A 17,951-nucleotide genomic window follows, 5' to 3' on the forward strand; every position below is an offset into this window, starting at 1 on the left:
TCCATCATCACTCATGCCTCAGATCATAATTCAATCTTTTCATTTTTGTAGAAGAAGAAACAGGGTCAGAGAAGCAGTAAGTCATACCACATCAGTATGATTCCAGGCACTCTACAGGAGTAGCTAGGTGATATGATAGATAGAGTATTGGATCTGAGGAAAGGAAAAGTCATTTCCTTGAGTTCAAATCTGACCTCAGACACTTACTAGCTATGTGACCCTGGGCAAGTAATTTAACTCTATTTGCCTCAGTTTTTTCAACTGTCAATTGAACTGGAGAAGGAAATGGCAAACCCTCTAGTCTCTCTGCCCCAAATGGCATCATGAAGAGTCAGCCATGACAGAAACGACTGAATGCAACACCAAGACTGTATACCAGCCATTTCAGCTTTCTAAGATGAGGCAACTATAAATTAATGTTTTTTAAGGGTAATTATTTCTAACATAATGGCAATTTTAAGTTTATATATTACATACACACATATATAATATATGCATTCATCTACACATATATTGACAGGTATACTTACATGTGCTATATGTCAGTCAATAGAAAACTAGTTTCAAAGCAGTTCTGCTTCTGATTCATATTGGCAGTGGGATCCTGGACAAGTCATTTAGCTTCTCAGTGCTTTAGGCAATTCTCTAAGACAGAAACTTATAGAGAAGGAGCTGGTTCTACATTGGTAGAGGAAATTTCCTTATCTGGAAATTTGCTATATCTGTAAAATCATAAGGTCAGTCCCTATCCCTATCCCCTAAGTTTAATTGGCTTAGAGTTCTAACTCAAAAGAGATGAATAGATATAAATGTATACAAAAATATATGTGTGTGCATGGATGTATGGATACATATATATGCATGTACATTCTATGTCTGCATATGTATGTGTGTGTGTGTGTATTTATAGCAAGGTAGATATATATAGTATACTGTAGATAGAGTGCTGGACCTGGTGTCAGAAAGACTCATCTTCATGAGTTCAAATCTGGCTGCAGATACTTAATAATTGTGTGATCCTGGGCAAGTCACTTAACCCTGCTTGCCTCAGTTCCTTATCTGTAAAATGAGCTAGAAAAGGAAATGGAAAACCACTGCACTATCTTTGCCAAGAATACCTCAAATGTGGTCACCAAGAACTGGACACATCTGAAACAATAGTCAAATAAATATGTAAATACATATGGTATAGACATCCACATATACACATATATGTATATATATACAATATTCAATATGCATACATAAATAGTCATTTGAATGTTTTAACTCCATGCTTAGAGTCAAATTGTTTAATGTCATAAAGCATTGTAAAGTCATGTCATGCTGCAAAGGATTTTAAAGCAATGGTCAATGATAGAAGACCAGCTACTAATTATAAAAAAATTTCCCCAAAAGGCCATCTCAAACATGACCCAAAATGTACTATTTTTAAGAGTGGAAATCCCCTTCTTCACCAAACATACCCCAGTGGTCGAGCCATCTAAGAATTCATCTTCTGCACAAGTGATAGGACAGAACTCTTCCCTCCATGCCTGCCACAGTTACTCCCTCTTCCTTCCTGCCACCCACATGTGAAGTAGCAAGTGTCATCAGTTAAACGGCTTGCACCTGGTCCCTAGCTCCCCTGTGCCTTCTTATCTCCATGTAGGACAAACCTTACTGTGTTTAGGTTCCTGCCTGTGCACATTTTTACTTCTAAATTCTTTCTTAGACTCATTGAAATATGTTTCCCTTTCAGGCATTTCTTACCAGATCTCATCTCACTTTAACCTTGACTCCTGGGAACTTTCCAACATCCTTAACTGAAAGAATATTACATGCTGGCTACATTTTGGGAAATATGCTTGATGATGGTGGAGAGCCCTAGGTTTTTGTTTTTTTTTTTAATAACTTTTTATTGATAGAACCCATGCCAGGGTAATTTTTTACAGCATTATCCCTTGCATTCACTTCTGTTCCGATTTTTCCCCTCCCTCCCTCCACCCCCTCCCCCAGATGGCAAGCAGTCCTTTACATGTTGAATAGGTTACAGTATATCCTAGATACAATATATGTGTGCAGAACTGAACAGTTTTCTTGTTGCATAGGGAGAATTGAATTCAGAAGGTATAAATAACCCAGGAAAAAAAACAGAAATGCAAGCAGTTTATATTCATTTCCCAGTGTTCTTTCTTTGGGTGTAGTTGCTTCTGTCCATCTTTGATCAATTAAAACTGAATTAGCTTTCTTTATCGAAGAGATCCACTTCCATCAGAATACATCCTCAAACAGTATCATTGTTGAGGTATATAATGATCTCCTGGTTCTGCCCATTTCACTTAGCATCAGTTCATGTAAGTCTCGCCAGTCCTCTCTGTATTCATCCTGCTGGTCATTCCTTACAGAATAATAATATCCCGTAACGTTCATATACCACAATTTACTCAACCATTCTCCAATTGATAGGCATCCATTCATTTTCCAGTTTCTAGCCACTATAAACAGGGCTCCCACAAACATTTTGGCACATACAGGTCCCTTTCCCTTCTTTAGTATCTCTTTGGGGTATAAGCCCAGTAGAAACACTGCTGGATCAAAGGGTATGCACAGTTTGATAACTGAGAGCCCTAGGTTTTAATAGCTCCATCACTAACTTACTGTGTGATCTTGGATGGCTTAACTCAGTTCTCTGACATTCAGTTTCTTCATTTATAAAATTTAAATAGGTAAGGCACATGTTCTCCCAGATGGGATTCACCCTAACCAATAACAAGGCAGATGAGTGGTTCCAATAAGGCAGGGATAGGGAACCCTTTGTCTGCCAAAGACCATTTGGATATTTATGACATCGTTCCTGGGCTATACAAAATTATCAACTTAAAAACTCAAGCAGTGAGAGATTGTTGTACCTAGCTTTCAGCTCATCATTGCCTCTGATTGCCTTTGGCAGAAGCAAACCAAATGATTTCGAAGATTTATTCAGCCTGCAGGACAAACATTCCCTACCCTGCAATAAGGGATTGCTTAGCTAAAGACTGGTCAAATATTTAAATTCTCTACTTCAAACAGTTTGAAAGTCTTTGAACAGTGGCTCTTGGTGGCTCAATGAGCAGAGGAAGAAAATTGTTGGGAGTGGGAAAAATAGAATGAAGGAAAAAAGCAGTATTTGTAAAAAATGTAAAGATGTATTTGGTTACTTTTTTTTTTTTAAGCCTTGTGATTTCATTGGCATGGGAAAGTTCCTCAGAAGGAAATTCCCTGTACCAATGCACATTGGTATTTCTCTGCAATTTACAGTTTAGGGAATTGCCTAGGGCACTTAGAATTTAAATGATTTGCCCAGAGTGACACAGCCAGGATGTGGCAAATAAATTTTAAGTTTTAAGAAGCAAGGGCATTTGATAGAGTTTAACCAGCCAGTAAAAACTTGTCATAATCCAGGCAGATCCATTGGATTCAATGATCACTTAGATTCTTTCCAGCTCAAAGAGTTATATATACTACTAATCTACAATTGATTTCTTTTCAGGCCCCTGCCTCTTACAGTAGAATTACTCAAAAGTTCTTTCTTAATTGCCATATTAGGGAATAGGTCTGGAGCAGATTTTAGAAAGAAAGAATGAAATATAGAAGAAAATATGCATTTTCTTTGCATAGATTTGAGATGGTTAAAAGCAAAATATCCACTGAACTTTTAAAATAAATTTAAACTTCTCTTTCCTTGATCACTTCTTGTTTCTATATATTCTCTCTATTTCTAGCTTCAATATAATTCTAATTACCACACTTAATTACTTCTGAATTTTTTATATTTATCATCTCCTAATGTCAAGATTCTTGAGAATGCAACATGGATATAAATCATGAAATTCTTCATTGTATGACAAATTAAAGTAACTAAATAGGCACTGGAAAGGCAGATGGGAGAGAGGAGTATAAAGAGATACTAACATATTGCAGGAGGATATAAAGGATATCATTAGAGAAAACTGGAAAAATATGTGGCCCAGTTATATATCATATGCAAAGGGCAACAGCCAATGTGCTCCATAGTAACTATGCAATGTCAAAAGTTCTAAAAAAACCTATGATCTGAAAAAAAAAATGGGCAGTTATATATCATAGTGGATAGAACAATGGGTCTGGAGTCTGAAAAATCCAAGTTTAAATTCAGCCTCAAACAGATGCTAGTTTTGTGACCCTGGCCAAGTCACATAACTCTTTTTCCTCAGTTTTCTCATCTATCAAATGAGCAAGAGAAGGAAATGGCAAACCATTTGTTTTCTTTTCCAAGAAAATTTCAAATGGGGTTATAAACACAAACACAACAAACTAGAATTATGCATAAATTTCAATGGTTTCATGAGTGAGAATTTAAAAAAAAACCTTTAATCTCTAATTGAAATTTAGCACTTTCTTCATTTTCTTAAAAACATCATTCCATGAAGAGTTCCATGAGCTTTACCAGACTAATAAAGGGGATTTGTAATTCAAAAAAAAAAAAAAAAGATTAAGAATCTTTAAAGAAGAAGGCTCACAACATTAAGTTTTCCACAGAAGTAATAGTCACAAAGGATGAGAAGGCATGGATATATGTGATCTATACTGTTGGCAGTGTATACCCCTATTTATGAGATCACAGATCCATCCAAATATGCTTATGTTTCCTGAACAATTAGTTTCAGATCAGGCTTCTGGTCTTCTAACAAGTTCCTCAAACTCTGATTAGCAGATGTATAAAACCCAATAGTTGGATTAAAAAAAAAAAAAACCACTAAAGTAAGCTTTCCCTTTAACTTTTCAGTTTCTCCCACTTCTGTAATTTGGCATAATTCAAAGCTTCTCAACAAGTATAATTATAGAGGACAAAAAAGTAAATGCAGACTGTCCCATGACTTTAATCATCTTTAATTCCAGTAGCTCCCTATCATCTTCAGGATCAAATAGAGGCTCCTCTATATGGTATTTAAAGCTCTTCCCAATCTGGCTTCTTTCAACCTTTCCAATCTTGTTTTACTTTATTCCCTTTCATATGCCCGAATAATCCTGCTACATTAGCTTACATGTAGTCCCTTGCTTGTGGTACATCACTGTGCATTTGCCCTGGCTTTCTCCCATGCCTGGATTGCTCTGATTCCTCATCTATATCTGTCAGCTCACAGCTCTCAACTAAATCCCAACTTCTACAGGAAGCCTTTCTGAGTCCTCCTCACTCCTACTCTCAGCTGCCATTGCCTTTTCTCTCAGATTACCTTCCATCTCCTCTAAATGTATCCTGAATATGCCTTGTTATATTTATGTTTTAGTAGATTGTAAGCTCCTTAAAAATAGGAAGTATTTTTTCCTTTCTTTTCTTTTCTTTTTTGCCAGTGTTTAGCACATGTTAAGCACTTAAGTGCTTGTTGATTGACTATAATGTAAATTCATTGGAATGCAATCTTATTGAGAGTACCGATGGTTTTATTCTTTGAATTTATATCTCCAGTGCCTAGCACAGTGTATGGTAGCAGGCACATTCTAGTCACTTTATAGAGTGATTATTTATTGATGATCTCCCTAACCACAGTTGTAGACCACAACCTTCTCTATATTTAATAGTGAGTTCATAATTTGCTATGGTTGCAAAATTTCATCACCTTATAGTCATTCTAGTGATGAACATCTCCAAACATTGATAGTTAGGCTTTTCAAAGATATCATTAATTGTAAACTTGAAGTTTTTTTCACTTGATAGGATCTGTTGGGTTTTGTGTTCCATCTGCATTATCTTCAAGAACAGAATATTAAGAAGGGTAACAATGGACACTTGTAATCCCAGCTCCCAAGAAGGCTGAGACTGGAGGATCACTTGAATTTAGGAGTTCTGAGCTTAACTGGACTAAACTAATTGAGTTTTCACACTAATTCTGATACCAATATGGTGAGTGTCCAAAACTGGAGGGGGTGGGCAGCAATTGCTTAAGGTGGGGCAGAATTAATCTAGGTTGGAAAAAGAGCAAATGGAAGCTCCTATGTTAATCAGTAGTGAGATTGGTCATTGGCAGCTATATTTCCAACCTATATGAGAAAGAAAAAAAGAGACAGAAACAGAGATACAAAGGGAGACAGAGAGACCAAGAGAATGAAGGAAGAGGAAAGAAAAAATGAAAGAGGGAAAGAAGGGAGAGAGGAAAAAAAAGAAAGAAAAAAGAGAACAAAAAAGAGGAAAGAAGGAAAGAAGGAAGGAAGAAAAAGGAAGGAAGAAAGAAAGAAAGAAGAAAGAAAGAAAGAAAGAAAGAAAGAAGAAAGAAAGAAAGAAAGAAAGAAAGAAAGAAAGAAAGAAAGAAAGAGAAAAAAAGAAAGAAAGAAAGAAAGAAAGAAAGAAAGAAAGAAAGAAAGAAAGAGAAGGAGGGAGGAAGGGAAGGAGAGAGGGAAGGAGGGAAAGAAGGAAGGGAAAGGGGAGGAAGGTAAGAAGCAAAAGGATTTACTAAATACTTAATACTTCTCTAATTTCTCATAAAGCTTCTCTTTTACCCTCACAACAAACTAGCTGGAGTCAACAGGAGAAGTTTAGTTTTGGTTTCTTACTCTGATAACACAAATAAAAAAGTTTTTTTCTTTTTTTTTTCTCTGATGGTACAAATGAAAAGAGGCAGCAAGGTAGGTCAGGGGATAGAATAGTGAGCCTGGAGTTAGGAAGATTGGATTTCAAATTTGTCCTCAGATACTCACTAGCTATCCTCAAATACACACATACAAGTCACTTAACCTGTTTGTCTTAATCCACTGGAGAAGAAAATAGTAAACCTCTCTAGTATCTTTGCCAAAAATATTTCATACGAGATCATGAAGAGTCAAACATAACTGAATGACTGAACAACAATAAATGAAAAAAATGAAAGTTAGAAGTAGGGCCAAGATCACTCACCAGGTCTGTCCAACTGACATTCTGTCCAACACTTTTTCCAAAACATTAAATGAGAACCCCAAAGAACTACAGTAAGACTTTAATTCAATTAGCATTGTTTCTGGTAAAGGAAAATGGGCATTGGTGACTTCTTTTTAACAATTATGATGTTATGAAAAGATTGAGAGATCTTTGAAATATAGTACCTTAAATGGGGACATTTGCTTCTATAACCCCCCAAAAGGTCACATCATAGAAATAAAGGAAACTTCTCTCTCTCCCAGAGTGTCCAGTCCCTCTTGCTGCCATTACCCTGACAACATTGTGGTGGGCAGAGCCATTATGAATTTGCATATTTTGCTTATCTGCTGGATGCAAAGTGTCTGGGCAAAATGGAATATTTTCACTTTAGCAAAATGGCATGTTGCCATTATAAAATATAGAGACCCTTTTCCTGGATTAAGGCTCTTACATAAATTATATGTTTGTAGTTAGCAAACAAGGAGAGGAAGCTAATTGTCTGTGATTGACAGTGTGTTCAAAGACAATTCTTCCAGGACTAGAGAAGAACTTAATAGTTGCTATGCCAACTACCTTTGGCTAAAATACTGAAATAAATAAATAAATCTACACATACATTTGTCCCACAACAGAAATCTTCAGAAACTATCAAAAAGCATAGTTTTTTATGCCATAGTAAAAGAGATTCATTGTATATCACCAGGTAAAAAGGGGACATGATCTAACCTGTACTTTAAGCAAAACTGTGCTTTTGTAATCTGGAAATAATACCTTAGGAATAATAACACTACCTTATAGTTTTTATTGTACCTTACTTATTTTCAAAACTCCATCATATCTCATACACATTATCTCAATTCTTTAGAGAATCTTGGAAGTTAGGCAGGGTAGCTATTAATTCCATTTGTCAGAAGAATAAACTGACGTTCAGAGAGATTAAGATTTTTACTTTAGTCTAAAACTAGGTGTTCTGACTCCTGAGACCTTTCTACTACAATAAAAACATATGTTTGAATGGATAAAAAAAATTACAAGAATTTGACATTAGAAATCCAAATTATGTAATCACTGAATCTAAATTTAAGACTAAATTTCACTTGCTACATTCAGCTCAATATTCTGTTCTTACTAGATCTTTTTTTCAATTTTGATCCTTATCTTCTGTTGTCCCTCTCAGCTTTGTATCATCATTAAATTTGATGAGTATGCCTTCTATAACTTTACTCAAGCTATTAATAAAAAATTTTAAATAGCATAGAAATTGGTACCAATCCATAGGCCACTTTACTGGACACTTTCTCCAACTTGATATCTAAGTATTAATGAAAATTCTTTTAGAGCTGACTTTCCCACCAGTTATAATTCATCTATTTGTACTGTTGTCTAGCCTTTAGCTTCCTAAACTGTGGTTCATTACCCCATATGGGACCTCATAACCCCATATGGGGAGTCATAAAATTATGATTTATTATCAGTAAATACTTGATTTGTATATCTATTTTATGTACCTAGATACCCAGGGTCATATAAAAATTTCTCTGGCAAAAAGAGGTTGTGAGTGGAAAAAATTTAAGAAGCCCTGGTCTAGACCACATCTCTCCAACTTTTTTACACGAAAAGCATGAGATAATTTGTCAAATACTTGGCTAAGATAAATGGTAGCTGAAGCATTCTCTTGACCTTCAAATTTAATAATCCTATTTTAAAAATAAATAACATTAGTTTGGCATCTGGTTCTTGATTAAATCATATTTCTTCTCAATGAATATCATTTCCTTTCCTGGTGTTTATTAACCGTCATTTTAAATAATATTATTTGAAATTTTTACCAAGGAATCTATCATTCTTCATTCTCTGTTTTTCATTTGTTTGTTTGTTTTTAATTGGAACAACGTTTGCTATTCTCCAATACTAGGTTATCTTTTCCATTCTTCCCAGTGTGTTTCAAAAATCAGTAACACTGGACCAGTAATCCCAATTAATAGTTCTTTCAGTGTCTTGGGATAAAGTTGTTCATTTGGCCCATGTGATTCTAATTTGTCAAGGGCAGTGAGATGTTCTTTTATAAATGCTTTAGTTAAATTGGATATGAATTCCAAATTACCCATTTTTATTCTTTCTGTCAAAGCTCAAAGACTTCCTTGGCAGAGAAAATAGAAACAAAATAAAAGTTGAGTAACTTTGTCATCCCATTCACCATGAATAGTGGTTTCATCAACTCTTTGATACTCCATTCCCTGTCATAGCTTTAAAAAAAAATCTTCTGTCTATGGGTTTTTAGAAACTAAGACAGTTGGTAAATTCACTGGGAAATCACATTATTCTATTTATGAAATTATTCATTATCCTTGCTCAATAGTCTGGGTTGAAGAATAGATTTTATTTTGTGATTTCTCTCGAAAAATCATACTAAATTCCTGTTTGCCATTCTAGATAGAGCACAGCTATCTAGTGCCTGTGCTTGTTTTTAACCAGTATTTCCCACTACCCAAAACATTGAACATTTACTAATTACCTTCTATGTTCAATGGATTGTCCTAAGTTAAAGACATTGACACAGAAGGTACAACAATGAAAAATTAGTCTCTTGTCCTCAAAGAATTATAATTTAATATGGAGGATACAGTTTACAAGAGCCAGAATTTTATAGTGGGTGACATCAGAAGATCTTGAGTCAAGAAGACTTGTTTGAATCAGATATTTGCTATATTTGGTCTTAATTTCCTCATCCAAAAAATAAAGATAATAACAACAACTTTACTTTAATACATCAATCACTTTGCAAAACTTATTATTGTTGTTTACTTGTTTCCAACTCTTGGTAACCTCATTTGATGTTTTCTTGGCAAAGATACTGTAGTAGTTTACCATTTCCTTCTCCAGCTCATTTTATAGATGTAAGAACTGGGGCAAATAGGGTTAAGTGAGTTGTCCAGAGTCACACACAGCTAGTAAATATTTGAGTTTGAATTTGAACTTGGGTCTTTCTGCTTTAAGACCTGTTACTCTACTTGCCTAGCTGCTCTAGCTACAAATGCCATCTGTTGTTATTAATGTGTATGCTAATTGGTATAACAAAAAGGAGAATATGATAGAAGCCAATAAAAGAGTCAGAAAAAAGTTTCTAAGATAGTTTGAGGAAGGCAAGATGAATTTTAGCTAGGGCAAAGCTTTGTGGAAAAAGTGAACTGAACCTTGAAGGAGGATTGATTATAAACTTGTGACCCTCAGTTCTTCTTTGATGATTCTCGATGTGTTTGGGTTTTTTTTCTCTTTCACATTTCTCTTATTTGTCTTTCATCATTTCTACCACATACTCCTAGTATAGAGGAGGAAATTAAAAGAGAGGGAAAAAATATAACCAGCCGCATTCAGTATATTGGCCAAGATATTTTAACTTTAAAATTTCCTGTGAATACAAAGCAAAATTATCCATGCATGCACAATTATATAGGCAAATAAAGAGAAAACTGCCTTTCAGACATGCATAAAATAATATCTCTAGAGTCCTATAGTCTCTCTTATTTTCCAGATGAGAAAATTGAGTCCCAGGTAGGTTAATTTGTTCAAGATCACATATGTAATAAGTGGCAGGGGCAGGATGAATTTTCATTAATAGCACCCATTGCACTGAGCCATACTCAATACATTGTGTTCACCATAGAAAACATTCCAAATATGTCATTCGTTTCCATTATAGGATTATAGGCCAGAGCTTCAAGATCTTCGAGATCATTTAGTCCAACCTCTTCATTTTTACAGAAGATGACAAGAAGCTTGAAAAGATAAACTGATTTGCCTATACCTGCAAGTAATAAATGCTCAAAACTGAGGCCTTCTGGCTCCCAATTTTGTGTCTCTTCCAACCATACTCTTTATTAAAATTCTGTATTTTACATGATTCCTAAGGAAAGGCTCCTGGAAGATCTAAGAGTGTGTGACCAAGCTCTAGTACATTATGAGTTCATTTTCATACTATATCAGACTAAATTCATATAATTCAATTATGATCTACTCCTTTATGTAAACTAGTTTGTCTTGTTTGTCTTTTTAAAATCTTTCATGCTCTTCTATTGCAATATACTTCTCAATTTCTATCATCTTTACTGTTGTTATTTGGTCATTTTCATTCGTACCTGATACTGGAGTAGTTTGCCATTTCATTCTCCAGTTTTTTATTTTGTTTTGTTTTGTTTTTTACAGATGAGGAAACTAAGGCGAACAGAGTTAAGTGACTTGTCCAGGGTCATATAGTAAATAAAGTTCTGAAGTTATTTTGAATTCAAGTTATCCTAACCCTAAGCCCAACAAACTATCCTCTGGGCCCCTATATCATCTTGCTCTTCCCCTTTATCCTTAGTGCTTTCACTTCTTTCTAGCTAGTTGCTGTTTCATTTTTTTCATTTAAAAGAATAAAATGGCAGAAAATGACTTGACTTAAAATAAATCTAGGTCTTCTGACTCTTATTCTTGAGCCTTTTTCACACACATACACACATATACCATACGCGCATGTGTGTATGCAAGCTATTATTTTATGCATGTGTGAAAGTCAACTATCTTTTTATTTACCTATATTTTAATATATTTGTGCATGTATGGATAATTTTGCTATATATTCACAGGAAATTTTAAAGTTAAAATATCCTGGCCAATATATTGAATGCTACTGGTTATGATATTTCCCCCCTCTTTTTTAATTTCCTCTTCTACACCAGGAGTATGTGATAGAGATGATGAAAGACAACTAAGAGAAATGTGAAATGTGTATGCATGTGTGTGTGAGTGTGTGTGTGTGTGTGTGTGTGTGTGTGTGTATGTGTTTGAATGGATAAAAATATACAGCTAAGATTTAACATCAGGAATCCAAGTTTAAAACTTTAAATTTCATATTACTATATTTGGCCAAATATTCTGTCTTCACTAGATCTTTTTTTTAATCCTTAAGCCTGTCTAGTATTAGTTATCCCTCTTGGTTTTGTGTCATCCACAAATTTGATGAGCATGCCATCTATGATTTTATTCAAGTCATTAATAAAATCCTTAGTGCAGGAACTGGCACCTATCCATAGGCCACTTCATAGGATAGATACCTTTTCTATCCTGACATCTAAATAATAATGAGGACTCTTGAAGGCTCAGAAAAAACAGCTCTTCTCTGAATTATAGTCCTTATAGTCCTGGATCTCTTTTCTTCATCTTCCAACCTCCACCTTCCAACCTACACACATTTGAGCAAAAACTGGGCTGCCAGTCAAGGGTGTTTGAGCCATCAGGTTATTTAATAACCTCTATACTCCAGACTGAAGATAAACTCATTTGAACAATGTTGAATGCCAAATTATGGGGCCCTGAAGGCACTGTGAGCAGGGAAACTTCACAGATTCATGTTGCTCTGATGTACCTTGCATGGAGACAAAACATGTAGTTGAATGCTTAATGATGGAGCTGGGACCGTTCACATGGTTTTGTTTCAGAATGTCTAATATTTCCCCTGGCAGCCCCTAGCTAAAACATAAAAAGGGCTTTTCAGACGGTTTCAATTAAAGCTACCTTCTTTTTTTGAATAACTAGCTTTCTTCCAGAGAAAATGATGAAACTATTTTTGTTGATCCTATCTTAACAGAATTCCACAATTTATTATTACTCCAGAGAAGCAGAGACAGAGACAGTGACATACACTCTGAGAGATCTTAGAGATCAGCTATTCCAGTCTCCACCCTTGCATTTTACAAAGCAGAAAAATAAAGCTCAGATAAATGCATGAAAGGTGAAGGCTATATGTATTTTTGCTTATGATTTTGCCATAGTTCACATATTTTGGTAATTGTGTAGGTTAGAAAAAAAAGTACTTATTAAAATAAAGTTACTAACTAAACATCTTATAGATTATTCTATTCTATACTTCTGTGTGTCTTCTTAAGTGTCTGCCCATGTCACAGCTAGAAGTAGAAGGCATTCTAAAGATCATTTGCATCAAGGTTAAGCTCTTTTAAGGTCTCTGCCATACGACAGATCTAAGGGCCAGTCCATTTTCCTCAGTTGCTTACCCTCTCCCCAAAATAAAGTAATAGGGAAGAATTAAGAACTCTTAATCTACCTGCTCATTAAAATGTCTTGTGTTTTATCAATATTAATTATTGCATATTAAAGGTACAACTGGACAAAGCAGTGTTGCAAGGGGAGATCCCAATGTCCCAATGATGTATTTCCAGAGAATCAGATGGAAGACACACCTAGGTCTAAAAGACTGACAGATCTCTCTCTGAGTCTTTGATGAAAATTCCCCTCCTCACAACAATTCTGAAGCATCCACATCAATCTTAAATTAGAACATTTGTTGGAATAACTTTATGGTTGAAATGGGGAAAGGTCAGTAAGGAGAAAGGCAAGTCCTGAATAATTGGATACTCTGATAACAGAGCTTGGTGTCTTCTATTTGTGCTTCTGGTCTTCTGGGGGAGACCATTTTTCATATTTCAAGGGGATATTAGTGACTGAGGGAATTAGAAAGTTAACTGTGGGTGTTCAGAAACTAAAATCAGACATGAATGGGCTCTAGGTTTTTAAGCACTATCCCTTGAAGATAATAATTGTTTTTTGAATTTTCATTACTTTGTAATATTCATTACTTTGATAGTGACCTATTGGTCAATAGACATCATGAAGATACTTTTTGATGATGGCATATATGTATAGACAATGGGACATAGAACTTAACAGTTTGTTGACTAGACTCCTATATTAGGCAGGAGATTACTGGATTTTGACTTCCTCCCCCCTGTAACTTCTCTATTGGAAGAAAGGTCCTTGACATTAGGGATTGTTTTTAATGGCAGTATTTAACACATTTCCCAGCACACAGTAAGCATTTAATAAATACTTTTTAACTGACTGGCTAACAACATAGTCCCAGTTCCCATCACTGGGGTCCATCAGGTACTCATTTTTATTCTTCACTAATAAAAGCTCCTTGCTTTTTCTTCTTCTTCTCACTTTCTTTCCCTCCTTTTTATTCAATAATAGCAAAATTTTAAAGTTCTGAGCCACACTGTTTACCATTTTCCCAATTCTACTTTCTAGAAGTTATATCTCATTTATTATCATTATCCCAATTTTCTCCTCCTAGATTATTCCACCTTCCCCTCTCCCCCACCTCAATTCTAATAACCACAAATGTCAGTGGTCTTATATTCCACTTTGGCCTTATATGAAAGGAAGATTGTGAAATCAGGAAGTCCATGATCTACTCTTCCTTAGCCTCCAACTTAATATGGCTCTATTTTTGTTGTTATTGCAAAACTCAGTTAAAAGTCAGGGATATAATAATGCAGCAACTTCTCATACTGTGAAGTGGAAAAAACTGTGACACACTACACGTGCTATGGAAGTAATTTTAGTATGCTCATGAGTCTTCATTTTAATCCTCATCAGTAATTTATAATCCACTCAACTGGGATTTCTGGGAGGTTTGGTGAAGTGGACTACAGCTGCATACCTTCTAACCCCCATTTTAGTGGTATGGGGAAATTCTAACTCCAATTTTTGATCTCCCAGGAGTCCTCTAAAGTCATAGCTCCAGATACTCTAAACTAGTCAGGGAAACTCCTGCACCTACGCTTTTAACAGAGAATCCCAACAGGTTTGCTGGAGGTAAGGGAGTAGGATGGGGATTCCCTATCATTTCTGAAGGTCTTTTAAAAAATTCTTTAGAACTATCTAAGCACATAATCTGCTTCATTCACTGCTTTGTCCAGTTGTACCTTTAATACAATGCTTCCCCAAGGAACCTCCATTCATCTTGGACTGTGTAAATCATAAATAGTGGTCTCTGCCTCGATTCAACATGCCCTCAAGCTAGAGGAAGAAGATAAAGACCCCAGTGGTCATCTTCCCTTAAAAATAGTTCAATAAACTTTCAGTTCAAATATTACCAGGAGTAAAGATGCTCCAGTTGATGGCAAATCTACCATGCTCCCACACAAATTAGTGTAAGAAGAATCCCCTCTGTTATTTAAAATCTTTCATAATTATGTCCAATCCTTATTACCAGTCTAATTTCCCATTATTTCCTCTGATGAACTCCATTAATAATTTTTTAAATATACTTATCTATATTCCCTTCAGTAGAATATAACCTTTATGAGTTTTTTTTTTCCTTTTGGCATTCCTAGTGTCTGGCACATAACAGGCACATAACATAACAACAATGCTTTGTGTATTGAATGAAAAGGGGTTATTCCATGTACAGAGTCCATTTTGAATACATTATATTATATATATAAACTGTGTTCATCTGGAATTATTAAGAGTTGTTTTGTTCTAGTTAGTTATATATATGGATTACTTATACTTTAGCCCAGATAACTGGATGGCTCAGTGAAAAGAACATTAGGATTCTAGTCAGAAAGACCTGATCAAATCCAACCTTAGACACTAACTAGCTGTCTAATCCTAAGCAAATCATTTAACCTGTTGGATTTGTTTCCTCTTTTATAAATAAAATAAAATGCAGAAATTGAACAAGATAGTCTTGGAGATCTTTTTTTTTAACCCTATATCTAAAAGCCCATGATCTTAGGGCAAGGAACTGTTATCTTGTCAAAACTTGTCTAAACTATCTCCCTAATTACTTAGCACAACATTGTATAATCAATAGGTGCTTAATGTTGAATTGAATTGAAGTTACTATTTATTACCCAGGCTCAAATGTTCCATCTCTCTAAATGTAAAAAAAGACTCAGAAAAAGATCTTCAGCATGTTGAATGAATTCTTGATGGAATAATGGAGATGAGAATCTTAGGGAAGAATCTATAGAAAGGACTAGTATTATACAAGATAAGAAAGAATCCATCAATAGGTTTGATATGTAGCAAGAGAAGGAATAGCTACAACAGTGAGATACAAATCCATTGAAATATAAGCTACTAATACTGAAAAAATTAAAATATGGTAAAATACCTTAATACAAAAATAATGCTAAGTGCAATTTAATCTTTCTTTGATGATTCAGAAAGCATTTGAGAATTTTTTCCAGTGACTTAGATCATTTTGAATATAAATTATCATTACAAAGTATGAATGGAAAAATCTAGTAATGAGTGCTTTCTGTTGTTCGGATTTGAGAATTTACTTTTAAACTGAACTGAGCTATCTAATCTTACTAGGGTAAATGATTTTTTTTTCAAGGTTCTTTTTCTCTATGCATTCTCTAAGCATTTTCGAAGTGTCCCACAAGGTCCTTACAGAGGTTCTTTGTCTTTTTGTGTCATAGATCTCCTGGACAATCCAGTGAAGACCATGGACCCATTCTCAGAATCCTGTTCTTATATGCAGAAAATAAAACATTTAGGATTATTTTAAAAAATCAATTATATTGAAATACAGCTATCTATGTATCTATTTTTTTTCAAGTTCACAAATCTCAGGTTAAGTACTCCTGCTCTAACTCTTATGGACAGATCACTTTATTACTTTATTTTCTCCTGGTGCCTATGAATATTTGTGTGACTAAGTAGACCTAATATTTCAGAAGAATAAGAAGAAAAAGTCATTCTTCATGGATAGCCATCTACAGAAAGTGGCCTGTGGGAATTGAACTACTAGAAATTTCATGCTTTACTCCAAAGAGGAGAGAATTATTATTGGTTGCCTAGAAATTTCATGTTACAAATACTTATGTTTTTTTCTAATTTGTTTAGTGCTTTGCCCTAGACTTTGCAGTAAAAATGCACAGCATTGGAATGAGTCAAGATGGTTTAGAATCAAAGTATTTCAAAGCTGGAAGGAATCCTAGAGAAGACAATTCAACTTTCTAATTTCCAAGATGATATAAGAAACAGAATTCCACAGACATAAGTGACTTGTCCAGAGTGACAGCCTTGACCCCTAATTCAACCTTCTTTCTACTTCATCACACAGAGTAAATGGAAAGGACGATGATATTAAGAGAAAGGTTGTGATTGTCATGCGCTCATCACTACCATCTCCCAACAATGAGACACAAGAACACAATTCTGCTGTGCAGTATATGATCTTACCAATGAGAGTATGGAGAAGTGATGCTATTGTTAATATGTTTTTCCACGTCCTTTTTCCAACATCACTTTGATTCCATTTTTAAATGTCAGTGTTGGCATTGCTTAACACATCAATCAGTCATTTTTGAAGTTATGTTTGACTCTCTTGACTCAAGTTGGGGTTTTCTTGATAGAGATACTAGAGTAGTTTTCCATTTCCTTCTCCAATTCAATTTACAGATAAGAAACTGAGGCAAACAGGTTTAAAGTTAAGTGAAGTAAACAAGGTCAGCTAATAAGCTATCTGAGGCTGGATTTGACTTCAAGAAGATGAATCTTTCTGATCCTAAGCATAATGCTCTATCCACTCTGCTACCTAGATTCCCTTGCTTGACACATAGCAGATATAATAAATGCTTTGATTACTTGATTGAGTACTATTGCATTTTTCTATGACATATTGATAGGGTCACATTGAAGAGGCATGAAATCCAACCAGCAACAATCCAAATTCCCTCATCTGAAAAATGAAGATGTTAGACTAAATAATAAAGGGAATCCATAGTTATGTGAATAACTATGGAAATAAATATAGGAGTACACAGGATAGGTAAAAATTTAGGGAAAAAATGAGCTCCCAAATTCAATGCATAATCTTAACCACAGAAAAAAGTTATAATCAGAAAGGAGGTTTGGCTCCCTAATTATATACATTACAGTACACATATTTTTCATGAGCTGATTGGCAAAGTATGTTAGGGATTATGGAATGAGAGTGGGCAGTGGGTGAGGAACCTCAGAACCCTCTTTAGCCTCTAACTCCATCTACTGGCAGATGAGGAACTTGCAGGTGCAATTTCAAAGCTTTCAGCATGTGGTTAATTCATTAATTCACTTTTGTGATCATGATTTGACTCTGTTGTCAATTTGTGCAATAATAAATTATTTACTTACAGGCTGGATTTATGAGAAACAAAATAATAAAGAATTTAATACAAATGATACAGTCAGACACACTGTAACTAGACTCTTAGATAGTGCT

The sequence above is a fragment of the Antechinus flavipes genome, chromosome 4 (assembly GCF_016432865.1).
Source record: "Antechinus flavipes isolate AdamAnt ecotype Samford, QLD, Australia chromosome 4, AdamAnt_v2, whole genome shotgun sequence".
Classification (NCBI taxonomy): domain Eukaryota; kingdom Metazoa; phylum Chordata; class Mammalia; order Dasyuromorphia; family Dasyuridae; genus Antechinus; species Antechinus flavipes.